This window comes from Dendrobates tinctorius, unplaced genomic scaffold (assembly GCF_039654945.1).
Source record: "Dendrobates tinctorius isolate UK_male_01 unplaced genomic scaffold, ASM3965494v1 ptg000326l, whole genome shotgun sequence".
NCBI lineage: Eukaryota > Metazoa > Chordata > Amphibia > Anura > Dendrobatidae > Dendrobates > Dendrobates tinctorius.
The window spans coordinates 20,601,151-20,607,150 of NW_027361993.1; positions in this window are offsets into that span (position 1 = coordinate 20,601,151).

Consider the following 6,000-nt stretch of genomic DNA (forward strand, 5'->3'; position numbering starts at 1 on the left):
TGGTCAATGGGAAAAAGTCATCCCTTATCCCAGCTCAAAGTATTCCATTCCTAGGGATGATTTTCGACACTTCCCGAGGGTTGGTGATTCTCCATCAAGACAAGGCTCGGGCGCTCCGGCAGGGAGTTCGGAGTCTTCAGCAACCAGGCCCTCACACTATTCATTTCGGCATGAAGGTTCTAGGGAGGATGGTGGTGGCAATGGAAGCGATTCCGTTTGCTCAATTTCATCTTCGTCCCCTGCAGCACGCTCTCGTGGCATCTTGGGACAGAAGTCCGTTCTCCCTCGATCATCAGTGCAGGATGTCCTCTCAAGTCCAACGGGCACTTCAGTGGTGGACACGCGACTCCTCTGTTCTTCAGGGGAAACCCTTTCCCCCAGATCAACGGTTGGTGATCACAACCGATGCGAGTCTTCTCGGTTGGGGAGCAGTTTTTCGCCATCACACGGCCCAGGGGCAATGGTCGCCTCAGGAGGCTTATCTCTCAATCAACTTGTTGGAGATTCGAGCGGTGCGGTTGGCACTGCAGCATTTTCAGCACTCGCTAGCAGGACGCCCAGTCCGGGTTCAATCAGACAACGCCACAGCAGTGGCGTACGTGAATCACCAGGGAGGCACGCGCAGCAGGGCAACCATGCGCGAGATAGAGCATGTACTCCGTTGGGCCGAGAGGCACCACTCGGTAATCTCAGCAGTTCACATACCAGGCGTGGAAAATTGGGCAGCAGATTTCCTAAGCCGGCAAGGTGTCGCGGCCTGGGAATGGTCCCTGCACCCCGAGGTCTTGCAGCAGATTTGCCAACGGTGGGGGACTCCGGACATGGATCTGATGGCCTCCAGGGAGAACGCCAATGTGGGCACGTTTGTCGCTCGGTCTCAGGACCCGCGAGCAATCGCAGTGGATGCGTTGGTCCTACCATGGAACCAGTTTCAGCTCCCATACCTGTTTCCCCCACTGCCTCTTCTCCCGAGGGTCATCAGAAAGATCAAGACAGAGGGGGTCCCGGCAATCCTGCTGGCCCCGTCGAGTATGCGGATCTAGTGCAGCTCCTCGCAGACGTGCCTTGGCGTCTGCCGGATCGACCAGACTTACTGTCCCAGGGGCTGATCTGCCACCCGAACTTAGGGGCCCTGTGTTTGACGGCATGGCCGTTGAATCTTGGATTCTGACCCAGTCGGGGTTTGGGCGTGAGGTGGTTGCTACAATGGTTAGCACCCGGAAGCCAGCCTCGGCGAAGGTTTATCATAACACTTGGAAGGCTTTCTTTCACTGGTGTCGAGAGCACGGGGTTGCGCCATTGTCCTTCTCGGTTCCCAACATCCTGGCTTTTCTACAGTCAGGCCTAGACGCAGGTTTGGCCCCGAGTTCCCTGAGGAGACAGATATCGGCCTTGTCTGTCCTTTTCCAGGGAAAGATCGCTACCAATATGCAGGTCAAGACGTTCATTCAAGGGGTCTCTCATTTGGTGCCCCCCTTTAGAGCGCCCATAGACGCCTGGGACCTTAACCTGGTTCTGAGTGTCCTGCAGGAAATTCCTTTTGAGCCGTTACAAGAAATCTCATTGTCATACCTTTCCAGGAAGGTTGTATTCTTGGTAGCCATAACTTTCATCAGGCGGGTCTCGGAGTTGGCAGCCCTATATTGTAGAGCTTTGTTTCTGACTTTTTTTTAAGGATAAGGTAGTCCTTAGACCACCGCCGCCGTTTCTGCCGAAGGTCGTGTCCTCTTTCCATATTAATGAGGACATTGTTCTGCCTTCGTTTTGTCCAGCGCCAGTACACAGAGTGGAAAGGGCGCTCCACACGTTGGACCTGGTAAGAGCTCTCAGGAGGTACGTGTCAAGGACAGCACCTTTTCGCCAGACAGACTCATTGTTTGTGATTCCCGAAGGGCGCAGGAAGGGGCTCGCAGCCTCACGATCGACCGTAGCCAGATGGATTCGTCTAACTATTCAAGAGGCTTACCGTATTAGAGGCACGCCGATTCCAACAGGAATAGGGGCGCACTCTACTCAGGCAGTGGGCACCTCTTGGGCGCTTCGGCACCAGGCTTCGACAGAGCAGGTATGCAAGCGGCAACCCGGTCACGCCTGCACACGTTTTCTAAGCATTACAATGTGCATACTCAGGCTTCGTCAGATGCGAGCCTGGGTAGAAAAATTCTCCAAGCAGCAGTGGCACACCTTTAGACAGGAGGGCATGCGGTTTGGATCGGTGAGTTGCTCCCACCCAGGGACTGCTTTAGGACGTCCCACAGTCTCTGTGTCCCCCAATGAGACAAAGAAGAAACATGGATTTTTGTGAGTACTCACCGTAAAATCCTTTTCTCTGAGACGCTCATTGGGGGACACAGCACCCACCCTATTGGCCAGTTGGCTCTTGTTTATTTAATTATAATTCCTTTTTTAATGAAGTGTGGTCCTTTTTTCAGACATATAACTTTCTGAGTTAAGGCTAATTTGTTTTATGTTCTCCTACTGCTTTTGCACTAAACTGGTTTCCGCCCGCTATCGGGGCAAGGGTGTATGCGGCGGCGGAGGAGGAGCTAACTTGTTTTTTGTATACTTAGTGTCAGCCTCCAGACGGCAGTAGCATACACCCACAGTCTCTGTGTCCCCCAATGAGCGTCTCGGAGAAAAGGATTTTACGGTGAGTACTCACAAAAATCCATGTTTTTTTTCCCTTGAACGTGCTGTATAAATGGCAACTATTAATACGCTAAAGGTAATGTTCTTTATAGTGGGCTATGTCAGCCTATGTTTAGTTTCATTTAGGTTTTGGGGTAGACAACTCCATTAAAGAGGCTGTGTCTGCACAGAATTACTTCAAACCAAGTACAGGCGCTCAGTGTACCTTTGGTGTAGCCAAACATGTAAATTATACCTCCCTACCTACTTTTTTTTTCCATCAATCTCCATCCTTCTCTGGCTCCATAAAGCCAGGGCTGTCAGTCAAAGAGTGGGATGGGTAAAATAGAGGGAAGACAAGCAGGTGGGAATGTGCATTTAAAGGGACTCTTGTCAGCACAGAATGACTGTTCAATTCAAGTACAGGCGCTCGGTGCACCGTGGTGGGGCCAAATATTCAAGTTCAATTAACACCTACTTGTCTTCCCTCTTTCTCTTCCCCCCACCCCATTCTTTATTTTTATTGACAACTCTTGGAACCTTGAGTACTGCAGAAATTCTTTTATAGCCCTGGTCAGATCTGTGCCTTGCCACAATTCCGTCTCTGAGCTCCTTGGCCAGTTCCTTTGACCTCATGATTCTCATTTGGTCTGACATGCACTGGTCTGACAAATCAAGTCCTATCAGTTTAATTAAGCTGGACTCAAATGAAGGAATAGAACCATCTCAAGGAGGATCACAAGGAAATGGACAGCATGTGACTTAAATATGAGTGAGCAAAGGGTCTGAATACTTATGACCATGTGATATTTCAGATTTTCTTTTTTAATAAATTAGCAAAAATTTCTACATTTCTGTTTTTTTCAGTCAATATGTGGTGCAGTGTGTACATTAATGAGAAAACAATGAACTTTTTTTGAATTGAGTAAAAATTTTAAAGAGGTATGAATACTTTCCGTACCCACTGTATATCCCATCCACTTTGCTGGAACTGTAAGATGCTGTACTTTTTATGCAGCAAAAATACACAGTAGCAAAAAACGCGATAAAAGCTCATTGTGGCAATGTAACCTAAAGGCTTTTTATGTGGAGCCTAAAAAAAAGGCAGTTGCACATTTAAGTGCAGAATCAAAGCTTTATCAGTCACCCATGACAGCATCACGAGAGAGGGGATCTGCCCTTCAAGGACAGGAAACCTACAGGCTAAAAAGGGCGGCATCTCTCCCAGCATCAGTTGGTTTTCTGTCCTGGAGAGGCGAACCTCTTAAAGGCTTACGTGAAGAAAGAAGATGAAGAAAGAAGATTAAAGAACCGAAGATCTATCCCTTCCCAGGCCCGGACGGTCAGTTAAGGCAGAGGTATTGGCCTTGGCCGGTGTGGGGTCCCTGGAAGCGCCACGGGGGGTCCATGGGGATTTTCTGTTGTGTGTGGGCGCAGATGAGCTGCATCACGAGTCGAGTCGGTGATGGACAGCTATAGCGCAGCTCATCAAGCAAGGAATGCACACCAGCAGGCATGTCTGGATGTCCGGGTGTTGCGTGTCCGGAGGCGCACCTGGGTGACACGAGCTTGTGCGCAGGAGTCTGATGACCCGACACTTCCAGGGATATCAGAGAGGCTTGAGGGGCTGGGCAAATAGCATTGCTCCTGCATTTAAGGCAGAAGGGCCTTTGAATCAAGGCTTCCTTGATTAGAGTTCTCTCCAGGATAATGGATGACACCAAGCAGCATAAGCAGCAGCAGCCTAATGGGAAGCCCCAGAAGCAGGTGGAGCGTTGTCAACGCTGTGGCGGGATCCGTGTCTGTGAGAGACTGATTTCTGCAAAGAGCAGCAGATCCAGTCAAGAGGAGTTGCAGTAAAGTGGGCGAGTCTTCAGCCTCCCGAGATGGTCTTTCGGCTGAGATGTATCCCCCTCTTAATCCGGTAACATTTTGATTGCCTCACAATGGTAAGTGACCTTCATGAAAGTTCACTTGGTGATATTTTTTTTTTTTTCGGCAGGGAAAGGTAGTATGGCAAAGTTTAAGCATAAGGAGTGCACACTTTGTAGAATATTACTGCCTGATTCCTACCAAAAAAAGACATTGCCAGTGAAGTATAGAGAAAACAATACCGTAAAAGACCCTTAACTTTGCCATTGATTTAAGGTCCATCATCATGGCAGAAGTTAATCCCTGAAATCCCTCTCTCAGGAAGAACTTTATAGGGGGAAGGGCTAGGCAGTTATCCCCTGGGTCAGACATGTCTAGTAATTCAGATACTGATGACAAGTCCTCTGATTCCTCCTTGTCAGCCTCTTCCTCAGACAAATTCTGATGCCATTTTTACTCATTTCCCAGTGTGAAAATGTAAAACTTGGGGCTAACACACAATCTTGGTGGTAAAAATTTAAATTACTTTTTCTTCACTGCCCAATGGTATAAAAGTTTGATACACCTGTGGTGTCAATATAATCACTGCACCCCTATTTGAATTCATTGAGAGGTTTAAATGATAAAATGGGCTCACTTATAGGGGGTTCTGCTGTTCTGGCACCTTAAGGGCTTTGCCAATGTAACATGGCACCCTCAAACAGGTGCAGCAAAATCTGCACTGTAATTTGGTGCTACTTCCCTTCTGAGCTTTGCACTGTGCCTCAAAAGTAGTTTTTGACCACATATGGGGTATCGGTAAACTCAGGAAAAATTGCACAACAAACTTGGGGGTCCATTTTCTCTTTTTGCCCTTGTGAAAATACAAAATTTGTAGCTAAGTTGGTTAGATTTTTGAGAGAAAAAACAGGATATTTGGTTGCTTACTGTAAAATTTGTTTCTCGGAGCCTTCATTCATTCACCCAGGAACCATGGGTGCATGCTGCTGCCACTAGGAGGCTGACACTATGCACATAAAAAGTTAGCTCCTCCTCTGCAGTATACACCCCACCGACTGGCTCCAAGTAAATCAGTTAGTGAGAAAGCAGTAGGAGAACAACATGATAGAAAGAACAAACAGACAACTCAACTGTAACAATAGCACACAGAAGAAAGAACAGACGTTGTAAAACATGGGAGGGTGCTGTGTCCCCCCAATGAAGGCTCCCAAGAAATAGATTTTACGGTAAGCAACCAAAAATCCTGTTTTCTCTATTGCTTCATTGGGGGACATAGGATTCATGGGATGTCCCAAAGCAGTCCCTGGTGAGGGAATTAGCAGAAAACTCTATTCATGTCTTAGAACTCACCACTGTCGCCTGCAAGATCATAGAATCGTAGAGTTGGAAGGGACCTCCTGGGCCATCTGGTCCAACCCCCTGCTCAAAGCAGGATTCGCTAAATCATCCCAGTCAGATGTCTGTCCAGCCTCTGTTTGAAGACTTCCATTGAAGGAGAAC